Source organism: Emys orbicularis, chromosome 17 (genome assembly GCF_028017835.1).
Source record: "Emys orbicularis isolate rEmyOrb1 chromosome 17, rEmyOrb1.hap1, whole genome shotgun sequence".
NCBI lineage: Eukaryota > Metazoa > Chordata > Testudines > Emydidae > Emys > Emys orbicularis.
The window spans coordinates 4,970,153-4,983,136 of record NC_088699.1 but is presented as its reverse complement, the minus strand read 5'-3'; positions in this window follow the sequence as shown (position 1 = coordinate 4,983,136).

Below are 12,984 nucleotides of genomic sequence, written 5' to 3'. Positions count from 1 at the left end.
GAAAACCTCAGCCTGCCTCTTTATGCCCAAGTGTGAAACTGACTGGTGCAATAAAATTTAAGAATTTAAAGTGAACATTTAAAGTATTGAGGGATGAGAATTAGAAACTAAATCTGAGATTTATTATTCCACTTTGTGGTGGCCAATTGATTTCAGACTGGGATGCCTGAAGAAGTCAGTAATGTCATTACTCCTTAAGTGTTTGTCGTACATTCGGGGAAGTCTAAAAGCAACTGCACTCTCACCTTCAGGCCTTGTGCAGACCAAGCAAAGTAACAAGCATGCACATTGTAGCAAAGGGAGAAAACCACCTTAGCTGGTTCCCCCTAAAATCCAAACCAGCGTCACTTCCCTTTCTGCATTCACAGGAGTTCTGTGTAAATACACAGACCAGGGCAGCTTGCATCACTGTTGCTTTAACCTACTAAACATGACACTGCTGCAGAGACTAGAGCTGCTCCCTTGCTTCTAAAAGCTGGCCATGTCCTTTTGCAGCTCACATGACAATTGTTCTCAGCAGAAAAACATCCTGTTTTAGAGCCAACCCTTGGGCTGTGACAGGTTTAAAGGCACAGCGCTGGCGTCTGGTGGATTAGTGGAGTTCACCCACATTTCCCCTATGCCGGCTGCTGGGTCAACCAGGGAGATGCAGATTGAGGATACAAGCAGCAGCTGCCTGTTGGATCTCGCTTCCCAGGCCTTTTATACTCACACTCAGAATAAGAGATCTAAGGGGGCAAGTTTTGTTAGACACAGGGGACCAACTTCACCCCGGTGTAATTCCATTGACTTCACGGAACACCGAGATGCAGTGACCAACTCTTGAGCCCAGAAGAGCATAACGCCCTACAGACCTGGGATTCAGTCCTTCCTGGTGGGACAGAGAAGCCTGCTTTGCTGGCAGTTGTATTTTCCATTGGGTGGAGAGGCCCATCCTTGTCTTTGGAGCTTTAGCTCCTTTAGTATTGATGATGACAGGCTGGAATAAAGCAGCGTTCGATCAAGGCTTTCCATCAGGACAGATCTGAGCATGTTCTCTAGACACACCAGAGTAAATAAGGAATGTTCTCCCAGCATGACTGATCAAAACACATAGCATCACGCTCTTTTGCTTCTCATTACCCAGAACACTTGTCTGGCTCCCCATTGTTCTCTGAACACTGCCTGCAGAGAGAGAAGGAGGAGGGGATGGGGGAGGAACATGGCTCAGAGGACTCACCAAGACCCAGGACTGGTCTTTAGATGGATTATTCTATACACTAGTTGCAGCGGAATCATTATTTCTGCTGGTTTTTCACTGGTACCGAGGATCTACTCCTCCCACTGACTTAACCTGGAGTTGTGGGTGGCTCAACATCTCTCCCTCTGAGAAATCAGATCCACTAAGGACCCCACATGGTTTGACACAGCTATTTCCAGCAGCGAATGAGGAGGACACTGTCTGAATTCCTGGGCTTTAGAAATCACTGCTTGAACAAGGGAGCATGGAGAGAACTTAGTCTGATATCTTGCACGTCCTCAGGGTTGGACGCTGCCATAGAGACGGAATTAGCTCTGGGAAGCTATGAGGTGTTAGATCTGAGTAGTGTCCCAAGTATCTCAGTGCAAAAGGATGTACAACAGAGCCTGTTCATCGGGAACACGGTCAGGTGAGACCACACTGAGAGCCAGGAGAGAACTCATACCTTGTGTAAATGGGCCCTGCTCCTTGCATGGTGAAACTTCATTCTGTCTACAGGAAAATTTCCCTTCCTTAAATCTGGTTCCTCTCTGTGAATCTCTCGGGAACACACTATGTATGTTCCAAGCCCTTTTCCACCTACAGAGCCACTAGCGAGATGCTTCTCCTTGGTGAGCAGACATGGCCGGTGCAGCTGGCAACAGGATAAGATGCCTAGAGAGCATGAATCAGGCTGGACCCAGGGCATGCGTGCGTGCGTGCGTGTGTGTGTAGGAGTGGGGAACAGCTCCAGATGAGTCACATGCATCAGTGAGCAACACAGCACAGTGTGAAAAATCTGTAACTCGGATGAACTCCCTGCAGAACACCCATCAGATGGCAAAGAGCCGAAGATTCTTTTCAATTAGCCAGGCCTCTCAAGGACAGCCCAAAGCAGAGAGGTACAGGAGGCCACGTGAAGACAGCACCCAGCTAAGGCAGTCACTCATGCGATAGACTGCACAGAGCGCTTCAATCAACCAAGTCTAGATTAGAAGAGTCCTCTATGTAACTCTGCATATGCCTCTCCAAAGATGAATCACAGAAGCCTCCATCAGGAACAGGGGAAGGGAGCAGACCTTCGACAGGAAGGGATCCTCGGCAACACACAGACCCTCCCTATGACTGTCAAGGTGCAAACAAATCTCACGCGCCACGGTGAGGTGCTGTGCAGGTGACATGCATCTCTGCAGGAGCAGGCAGAGCCTGCCTGCGTATGACGAGACAAACCACAGTGCCACGCGGAGCGGCTGGATGTGACATGGCAGAGGGCAGGATCTCACTCAGGAAGGGAGGAAAAGGTTTTTGGTTTTGTAGGCAAACGTAAAACATGCGGCTTGTCAGGAAGCAGGGAGCAACTAGAGAAAGGTGGCTGGGGGAGGCTATTAAATGTCTCCTGGGCCCTCTCAATGTATGTCTATTAAGAGACGTTACCTATGCAGAACCTCAATGGAAAACTAGCAGGAATATCACCCCTGTCTCCCACCCTGTGTCTGTCTTGTTGGTTTCGACTGTAAGCTCTGTCGGGCAGGGGCTGTGTCTGTGAAGAAAGAAGCCGTCTTCAGGGCACAGACCAATCTCTGAGCAATGGGAAGAGACCTGCATGGAGGGCAGATCACCCCCCGGTGACAAAACTGGAGTTGCCCTCTAGTGTCGTATGGATACGGTATGTTGACCGGGTTGCTGGGCTGCTTACTGCATGAACATATTGGCTTAGTATTAGGGGGCTATAAGCACGAAGGAAAGCAATAGCTCAGAATAAGCCATGCCTTGGTAAATACTTCAGGGTTGTTGAGAGACCCTGCCCCAGCGATGAGCTCTGCAGATTGTAGCTCTTGGATCCAGCCAACTTACCAAACTGGTTTGGTTGTGCATGGCAAAAGCCCAAGAGCTGACATGAATCAAGGAATTCTGGCAGCATTCAAAGGGATCCCTCTCTCAAGAGGGAAAGAAGCTGTTTGTGGGGACACGGCTGACCCCCAGGATCTGGTAGGGCATCTGGAGAAGCCAGGCCTGCCAAGGCTCTCATCAGGGGATGGTAAACCTTTGGGTAAGAGCGATGGGCAGGGGTTTAAAACCCTTTTTCTGTCAATGTTCCACCCCTGGTGTTGAAATAATACATCCTTTGGTTTAAGGAGGCTGCCTGGTCGCTGTATCCTCTGATCACAGACTGCCACAGAGAGCAATGCCAAGTTTTGCATCCAGGCAGACCTGCTGGGTAAGCACAACTGATACACACCCAGGGCACTGTACCCAAGGCTTGGTGTAGGACTGGCAAAATGGTGGCATTCCACCCCAGAAGAGGTGAAGGCATGAGGCCTGACACCACAGGGGGTGTACTCAGAGAGACCACAACGGATGGTGCAGTCAGCCCTGGAACCATGACACCCACACCTCCTACCACGGGGTTCTTGCGCTTTCCTGCGAGGCATCTGGGGCTGACCACTGCGAAAGACAGGAGACTGAACCAGATTGGCTTTGGCTTGGATCCAGTCTGGGAAGGACTGTGGCCCAGATCCACAAAGATATTTAGGTGCCTAACTCCCAATGGTTTCAGTGTGGAATTAGGCACCTAAATATCTTTGAGGACGGGGGCCTATGCTACTAGAGAAAAAGCAGACTCATAAGGCTCAGGAAACAAAGGCGGAGCATGTTGTATTCAAGGGGTTTGGCTTGGAATCTTTCTTTGAGCTAATGATCCTCGCTAACACTGCAGCATCTGTTAGAAGCAGGTCCTATTGCTGGTGGATAGGGTTAATGGGCACAAAAGACTCAGTGCGCAGACGCCCTCCGCTCCAAGCAGCTTGGTCAGTGAACCTCTGGGCGTTAAGCGTCAGCACACACTGGCCTATTGCTTCTCCTCTGCAATTAGCCTGCAAAATGCAAAGAGGCTGGCCCAGAATACAAAGGGGCAGATGGAAGCTCCAGAACCGGGATTTCAGGCCACCACTGCAGATGGATTTTGTGATGGGATGTGGGGGGAGAGAGAATAGTTCTCTCTGCTCCTGGCAGTGCTGGTAGAGAACAAAGCCATCTCCCAGTTTAAAATTAATAGCGATCATGTTAAGTTACCTTCAAGAGGAATCAGCTTAGTACTTCACTCCTCTCCCACGGGCCTGTTTATTCTATAGAGAGCTATTTTTTCCCTCTTTATTCCTCAAAGCAGGCGATTAGGCCAGGCTTTTCTACAGCATTGCATATGTCCCCCGTTCAGCATAACGCCGTGCCTCTGGAGTCACTTACGTGGGTTAGGCACTTGGAGACAGCTCCTGATGTGTTTTCTGATGAACCAACATGATACTTACCAATGAGAGTCGGGAATGCTGGGGGGACGTATTGCCACCTTCATACCTCATGCTGCAGGATGCAGCCAGAGGCAATGTACAATGATACAGCCTTGGACACTTGGCCCTTCACAGCAGGGTGAAGGCTGTGTCTTCACTGCAAAGAAAGGTGAATTTTTACAAGGAGGCAGCCTCACTGTAAATCCAACTGGAGACAAGACACACTAGTTTTCAATCGCTGGTCCAGGTCAGCCCCATACCTCTCCACACCTGGGGTTGACCTCAACTAAGTACATGGAGGTCCAACCTACCTGGGCCTTCTTTCCACTAGGACTTTACATTGAGATAGCTACCTTAATGTAGAAACAGACCTTCCTTTGCAGTGAAGACATAGCCTGAGCCGGCCTTCGGGGGGACTAATTCACATGTAGTTTGGCCAACACAGCATGAAATCCTAGCAGGCCAGTTCATATAGAAATGTCCTGTATGGCCATACAAATGAGCTGCAGGAGATCTCTGACCAGCTTTGATTTGCTAATCAGCTTAGCTAAGCAGTCTCACATCTATAACCAATTTGTGAATTAGTTAGCCAATTCCTAATGTATTTATTTTTGTAAAAGCCACGAGGGGCCAGCCTGAGCCAAGTTCTTGGTCTGCAGTACCTGCCTTGCTAATGCAATTAACAGGCCTCCTGCTCAATAAGCTACCTATGGGGGATGCCCTGCTTCCCCCAGGACCACCAGCTCGGCTCAGGTGAAGTTCTACCCTGGTTTTCCTTTAGCCGCTACTCGCTCAAAGATGCTGTGTAATTAGTCTCTGAGGCACACACCAGCACCCATTATCCCGAGGAAACCTTAGCAACAAGAACAAACATTCACTCAGTTACTATAACAGAGACTAAATGACTAGTAAAGAAATAAAAGGTTAAACCACGTCCTCGCCTCCTGTACTCTCCCAGCACTGACAGCGTGTATTGCAGACCTGGGTCTTCCCTCCTAGCGTCGCAGCAGTATTTCCAAATTCAGGGCCTTTTCAATAATAGGCTAATCCCAAATTCTTAAAATTGCAAGTGCGCCTAATGACAGTGCACTCTGCCAATGCTTATCTTTAAGGACGTGCTTAAATTCCAGGCCCCAAGGTGCGTACGTGCCTGGCTGAGCCAGGGTCTAATACAACAGCTCCCACCCCTGGATTTCACTTGAGACACACACACAATCTCAGCCCACCCGCCAGGGAAACAGGCAAGTGTCAGTGTCCATATTTTACAAATAAGCCAGCCTGGGGTTAAGCAGCTTGCAAGCAGTCGCAGGACAAGCTGACAGGAGTTCGGAACAGCCCAACAACAGCAGGAAGTGCCCTCTTAGCACGCAGGAGAGCCGGGGACATTCAAGCCAATCAAGCAGTCAGATTAGATGAAGTTTCATAATGTCAGACTACACCATTGTGGGGGGCAGTGGGGCAGGCAGGATTGGTTTAAAATGGGCCTGTCTCTCTTCCGTTTGGCCATGTAGCTGACCTGCATGACGGTAATTACCTATCAACATTAGTCCCCAGTGCTAGTGCAAGCCATTAGGACTGGACGGACCATCTCCCTAACGTTACGCAGGTGCTTTAGGGTTAAGACACACTCACACTCCATTTTTCAGCCAGCAGAGATTGAGGGCTGTGCAGCCAGATGCCGGAGCAATGAACCTCCATAGAAGCCTCACCAAGTTTGAGTCAATCCCATTAGAAAACCACTGTCAAATTAAACTCCTTAAAGCCCCTCCCATGATGACGACTTGATTTAAGCAGCCCCAATTAAGGTTTTTCTTTCATTCACTTGAAAACCTTCCCGTTATAAGCTGAGCCCCGTGCCCCCTCCTTGCACTCACGGGGTGTGTGTACATGGTTATGAACCTTCATCAGACAACAAGTCACCCTACTCCTTGCATCCATACAGACCGAGATGACCAGGATCTCTCTGATAACATCAGCTGTAGCTATTCCAGCAGTGGGCTGATTTTTCATTATCACTCCTCTGAGCCTTATAACGACTCTTCCATTCCTTGCCTGCTCCCAGACATTCATCGTATTAAAAGGGCAGGCCCCACAGCCCCTCCCATACGCCAAGCCCCACCTCCCACTACCCTGCTTGGCAGGCAGCTGGTTTACAGAACACAGATAGCAGCTGTCTCCAAAGCGATCAAACCAGATAACCATTGTGCCCTCACATCTCCAGAGCAATCCCTCCTGCACGTCAGCAGGGCACAGAACGTGCCACAGCTCGGCTGCTGCAATGTAACTCGCAGCCCTGTGCGGCACTACTGCATCCTAGCACTGGCTGTCATTTAGGTTACGCTTCGAGCCAGATATGAGCACGCAGCTACCCTAACTTCTCACGTGTCACGCTGGTTCTGAGAAGTTTCAAATATAGCTAAGAGACTGAGGTGCTGGTGCCCTTTGGAAGTTACACACTTGGAATAACCTGCACTGTCAAGATCTGTAAAACCTAATAACAAGAAGGCTTTACAGACCTCTACATCTATGCATGATTAACTCCATAAACCTAGCACTCGCCTAATTAACTCTACAGGCCTGACTCAGAACCACAGCACTTCCACAGGAAACAAGATTCCTGTCTTCACGGCAAAACAAGCTCAGGCAGCAAGGGCCAGACAGACGTACCCCAGACTGGGGGCCTGCGTTCTATTTCTGCTTCTGCCGTTGGACTGCTGGGCAACCCTGGTTAAGTTACTGCCCTGCTCTGGGCCTCTGTTTCCCCATCTGTAAAACAGAGATAATGATACTCACCTTTCTCTGCACATTGCTTTGAGATCTATGGATGGTAAGCACTAAATATGAAGAATAGTATATGATTGTTCTGGTTCCTCCATCCCTTGTATGGAAGCTGTGGAACATGAACAAGAATTATTTTATTTTATTTTAAATGCAGTTTTACAAATACTTCCACAAAGGAGGGGGGGGGGGAAATCCAGAGTCAAAATGTACAAAAAGGGCTGGTTCAAAAACTTGCCAGCCGGTTTGTACAACCGGCCCCAACTGTACGCTGAACAGTAGAGATATGAAGTGAACCTGACACAGCATGATGAAAGCAGGCCTCTTTGCCATCACTCATCTCTGAGGCAGCAGCTTTGCAAAGAACTCCCAACCCCAGGCTGTGAAAACAAACCTACAGTGCCAGGAAACCTTACCATGTCTCAGTTCCCTCAGATCCGCCGCATTGGTAGAGGCGGTGCATTTAGACAAGCAATACCCAAGTGGGTGGACAAGCATATCAGGCTGAGGGTAAGTGGCATAGGAGATGCACAGAGGAAATTCTGACAATCATCATCTGCTAGCTTACACGACACTTCATTCCTGGTCAGAGATATTTTTCCACTAGGACATTCAAGAGGGTTTTAATCAAAGGATCTGTGTTGTGCAGAGCACCACCTAAGAAATGCACAAAGCGCATGGGTTTGGGGTCACAAAGCTGAGCTTGACCTTTAGCTTTGAGTTGAGATGGGTCCAGACTGCAGAGATCACATGCAAACTTCTCTAAACTTTGGACAAGTTTGGATCTGGGAGAGGAGAGGGGCGTGCGTGGGTTGGTTTGCCCCACTGCAGTTACTGGTCAGCTATGATGTTTGGGTCTACAGCAAATGCATGCAAAGTTCAGAGGACTTTGAATCCAGGGGTTGAGTTGGGTCCAGCTCTAATTCCAAGCTCAAAATGAACCCAAGAACATCAAACAAAACTGAGCTAAATGCACTAGGATTTGCCAGACCCAGATGAGTTGGATGGAAAAAGGTTGGCACCACTTCAAGCTGAAGACTGGATTTGATGACCCAGCATCCTCTGTCCCAGCTGGAGGACAAAGGGCTGCAATGCAGTACCCAGGACACACCACATATCATGAGCGGGTTCAATTCTAGCATGTCCCTTTACCAGAGCTGCCACAGGGAGCCACCCAGATCACCCATTGCTAGGGCAGATTCTATTTTCATTATCAAATGATTTGCCACTGGGCTTCCCCACATAGAGAAGTACCAAGAATTCCAAGGTATCTAGTCCCCTTTTGATACCCAGATTATCTGAACATTAATCTCACAGAGACCTGGGTTGTTCATTAGTAATCTAACTGCTCAGAACCAAACGCCTACGATGGATTCAATCTGGAGATGTGAGGCGCCACCGAACAGACACCGGACACAATTCATGCTACTCTCTGTCCACACATCATTGATGCTTGTGTTTCCACATGATCCCTGCAGTGTCTGTTAACCTGGGGCTGATTCACACTTCAAAATAAAGAGTTTCACATGTCCAACTGGAAGCAGAAACCCCCCTGATGTCAAATGGAGCCCAGGGTCGCTCTCTTTAAGAGTGTCAGGAGTTTCGCTCTCTACAGCATGCCAACAGGGTCAAAGCCATTGACTGATGTCCTCATATTAAGCATGACTTTCCACGGAGAGGGGGAATCACACACAAGGATCTCATCGGAGCCAAGGGGCAATGAGCTCCACTGGGAAAGCGGTAGGCATGTCCGTACAGCTTTTCTGTTAGTACCAACAAGGTCATTAACACTCTCCCAAAGGATCCAATGCTAATGAGGGGCTCTTTATTAGCTGGGTTACCTGACTAACAAGCACACACTGTAAAGAACATTCCATTAGCCAAACAGAAGGGTCCTTACAGGACATCCCTGCGGTTCAAGGAGGAGGAGAGTTGCTGTGATGTTCCACCCTACCCAGGACTTGTCCCTAGAAAGCACACCTCTCAGACCTTGGCCCTGCATCACCATGGCCAGGTGTATTTGTGCTGAGTAAATCATTCACAAATGCATCACGCTCTGCTCCTTCCCAGTCAGATGGCCGGTGAGCAGGTTCCTCTGGGGAAGGCTCAGGAGATGCCAATTAGCCTATAAACTGCCATTAGGGAGACACCTGTCCCAGTTTTGATATGCTAATGAATCCAAGGGGCCCTTGGGTTGTGGGAGGTCAGCAGAACCCACTGACCAAGCTGCAGACTAGCTTTGAGTTTCTGAGAAAGAGTTGGACCAGCGCAGGAGTGTACAGAATAGGCCAGCCTTGTCCAGAAAACTGCTGGCTGGGAGCGCTCGCAGGGTCTTTATTTCACCTGGAGCCTTGTCTAAACCAGGAAGAGCATGTCCATTACTGACAGCAGGCCCACATGAACCAGCACCAAGTAGTTTAACTGCAAGCACAGCCAAGGATGAACCATCTCCAGCACCTTTCAGAACCCTAGGGTTTGTAATTAGACCTCACGACACCACTCGGCTGTTAGGTCTTTGATGAGACCTGGGCGATATGGGGAATGAATTACTCTACATGAGAAGCTTGGGGCTTCCTTGGTGATCTTTCAAAAATGCACTAAACCAACAGATCCGCCAGTTACCCGAGATCCCAGCAACAACATTTAATTCTCACACACATGGCTACACATCACCCACCTTTTATGGGCAAGAGCTTTGCAGCATGCGCTGATGGAGAAACCTGGGCTACCCTGGACCAAAGTCTGTGGCTGAGTGCAGTGCAAGCTATTGCTCCACACATTTAAAAGCTGCCCATCACTACGGTTTCTGGGGACCCTTAGCAAGGCTCCACTGGCTCTAAGGGTATCTCTACACTTCACTGTAAACCTGGGTCTGTGGGACCAAGGTCCAGGCTGCAATGTCTAGGCTGGAATAAAAGTCCCACAGCACAGCTGCGGCTGGCCTGGGTTAGCTGACTCAGTCTCGTGGGGCTCAGGCTGTGAGGCTATAAAATTGAAGCGTAGATGTTCGGGATCAGGCTGGAGCCCAGGCTCTGAGACCCACCCTTCTCGCGGGGAGATTTTTATTGCAGTCCAGTTGTACCCGCAGTGTTTCCAACCCCATGTTTGAGCATCCACGCTGCATCATAAACCTTGGTTTACAATTGCTGGACCTTGGTTTCGCAGCTGTGCTAACGCTTCCATACTGCCCTATGCAGACCTTCTGACTTGGGTCTGTGGCTTGAGTTGCGTCCACACTGCAAAATGACAGGGCTTGGACCTGAGTAACAGCAGGACCCAGGCTCTGACCCAGGCCCCCACAGGGTCCTAGAACCTGGGTGCTTGCTGACCTGACTCAGACCGATTTGTGTGTGGACAGAAGCGGGCCTTAGACCTGAGTCAGAGTTCGGGCTTAGTGTGCCGTGCAGATGTACCCTAAATGGCTCCTCCACAATACACACCCATCCATACAGTGTCAGATGGCTCAGCATGATTGGGCACAAGAGCCTTGGGGAGCATGCCAGGTTCGCCAATATTCAGTTTACCGGTGCCATTTTTGACCCCTTACTTATTATTTTTCATGCGGTTGTTCCAAATCCTCTCATTTGTGTTCAGTTAATTTCATTAAGCTAAGATCCATCTAAGCAGCCAGAAAACAAGCTCAACCTGATGCAATTCACCTTGCAGCATTACTGGAACATTTTCAGTCATGTTTTAATTAGTCACAGGTCTTGGTCGCTCGAGCATCGTGCTGTATACATCAGCTCGGCAACTCTGCAGCCCCCCTTAAGTAACCGGCAGCGAATACATCAGACTCCAAAACCAAGAAAGAGTCCTCTGAATTTTAGAAAGTCAGCCTGCTCTGCCCCCATGCAAAGGGTGTCAGTTGAATGGGACCAGGAATGGAAACACGTGTCTCTCAAAGACACAAAAGGGTTGCATGAAATACTGCTGGGGGCAGAGGATGAATTCATACAGAAAGGGGCTGAAACTTTATATAGGAAATATACTAAACCAATTAATGGGGATCAACCATCAGACCTGGCCTAGTTTCAATTAATTCTGAATAAGCTATGGAGGAAAATGGCTGTGATCATTTCTTCCATCCTACAGCTAAGTTGATCACAGACTGATCCGCTTTTCGGGTCCTGTTTCTTCCTTTTGGAACTGAGGACTGTTTCTTTAACACAAGGATCTGGAAATCTCGCTACAGGACAGTTCCACACTTGGTGACCACTACACCCAAGCTGCCAAGTTCACATACACATGGTAAAAGAGCTTTGCTAAGTAACCAATCTGCTTGGCTTTGGTGTGATTCGCAGTTTACAAGCCTAAAGTATGTGATGTGAACAATAAAAGTCTAATTAATAACTATTTAAACTCCAGGAGTCCAGGGCAGAAGTCAAAAATGTGCATGCAACTGCAGTTGCTATGACCACGCATGCAGATGAGATGTTTGCACACACAAATAATTAAATTGTTCTTTGGGCCTGCAAATATCTAACTCATGTGTTCAACCATGATAGCTGTCAGTGCAAATTAACTACACATGTTTTACATGGGATCCTAGACTCCCAGGCCAGATCCACAGCTAGCGTAAATCATCATTGCTCCATTATCTAGCAATGCCAGCCTACGCCAGCTGAGGGACCTGCCTGGCTGAGTTTTGGAAGTCAGGACCTTACAGTGTAATGTACATGCAGCGGGCTCTGCTTCTGCTCTGGGATTTCCCTGCTATGCTCTCACTGAAATTCTACTTTAATGCCACTGGGAGTCACATGGTGAGCAGCCCTGAGGATGGAGGAAAGTGGAGAGCCTAAGATAACTAGTTAGTTTTAAACCTTCAAAGTTTGTAGCTGATATTGAAATTCCCAGCTGTGGCTAGAGCCTTTCACTGGACAATGGGTAACATGACCTTTCAAGTTACGGTCGCCTGCTTTGGTGAACTACAGACCCAAGAAACTCTACTCTTCATGTAAAGAGAAGCTGGCAGAAGAAGCCTGGATGATGCAGCTGATCAAGGACCCAATCCTGTAAGTCATACTCCTGGGAGAAGATCTTATTCATTCAGGCAACTTCAACAAAGCCACTCTAGTGAGTGAGGGATGCAGGCTCCGGGCCTGAGCCATATGAACACACACAAAACAACATATACAAGATACATCAGGAGTTCCATTTTTCCTTCTTTCAGGGGTCGATCCTACAAGGTGATGAGCGCTCCGTCTCCAATTCAGCAAAACGACTTGAGCACATGAGACCCATTGGAGTTAATGATGCGTTTAAAATTAAGAACATGCTCAAGGGCTCTGCTGGATCAGGGCCAGAGTGCTCAGCTCCCTGCAGAACTAAGCTCTCCTGCACTGCTTTGGATTTTATTGTTGGTGACGGATCTTTGCTTCTCTACATTTTGAACAAATATGGGACAGAGAATAATAAATCACTCGGGAGAATCCGTGGAGCAACATGGAAGTTGTGAGCAGCTCCAGACTTCTCCCTCTGCTACTGCATTTCCTACCACGCGCTCCGGAGACCATCTCTACTTGTTTTGCTCCATTACAAACTCTCACACTCACATGGGAGGCATGGCCAAAGGATCAAAACCCACCAGGAAATGAGCTACTCCAGTGTGCAGCTCTATCCCATTGTCAGCAGGGCTTTGAAGGCGTCCGTGCTATTTCGCTGTGTACAACAGTATGCTTCCCATTAACAGTAGCACTAGTCACA